A 1023-nucleotide genomic window follows, 5' to 3' on the forward strand; every position below is an offset into this window, starting at 1 on the left:
ACCATTGACCATATAATGACTAATATTGACAAAGGGAATATGAACATCTTAAACATTGAAATGGAAGATGAAGTATCTGACCACAATATGCTTATTTGGACCATGCCTAGCTCCTTTAAGTCAGCAGGAACACACTGTAAAAATATTAGTCGTCACTTCACAATCTTTCCTCTCCTAAATCGGTTTCACAGATATGTCGTCACAGACCATTTACAAATATGCCGTCACGTGACAAGTGCATTGTCACTTGATTTATAATTCGTCATAGTATTGATAAGTCGTCACGTGATAAAGTAACAATCTTGTGACGGGTAATTTGTCACATGCCAAGAAGTAAAATAATAATTTTAAAAATGTTTCTGACCGAATAGTCTTTCCGAATAGAAGACATCACTCCGTTATTACGGCCTGGACTTCCTTGTTAAGAGCGCATTGCGCACCTGATCACACCGTCACACATAAGTATAGTCGAACGAAGCTGCATTCAATATATACCGATGGGCAGCATGCGGAGTCATCAGTGAGAGCCAACGGCTTCAGTTTCGCGCAATGGTTTCCGTGACGGCTGCTCGATCAAGTGATAACATATTTGTGAAGTGACAAGTGGCCTGTAATCAAGACATTACAAATCTTCAGTCATGTGACAAAACATTAGTCGGGAGATTAATGATTTGTTTCATGCAGTGTGACGACTGATTTGTCATTACCATTAAAACAAAGGAGTCATCACATTTGTGACAACTCATTTGTTCTATAGGCCAAAATGAATGTTATGTCACGATATTTGTTGTCACTTCACAATAAGTTTTTACAGTGCAGATGTAAGGAACATAGTACAATATGATAAACTGCAAGACTACTTGGAGCTAAACCAGATGGATGTTGAATCATATCATGACACTGAAGAACTGTCTAATGATTTCCACAACTTCATGGAAAAAGCCATCAAAGACAGTGAGAAAAAACAAGAAGTGAAAGAGAATAATTTTGTGAAATTGAATCCATGGGCGAATAAGGAGCTTG

Source organism: Frankliniella occidentalis, unplaced genomic scaffold (assembly GCF_000697945.3).
Source record: "Frankliniella occidentalis isolate FOCC.00 unplaced genomic scaffold, Focc_3.1 Scaffold165, whole genome shotgun sequence".
Taxonomy (NCBI): Eukaryota; Metazoa; Arthropoda; class Insecta; order Thysanoptera; family Thripidae; genus Frankliniella; species Frankliniella occidentalis.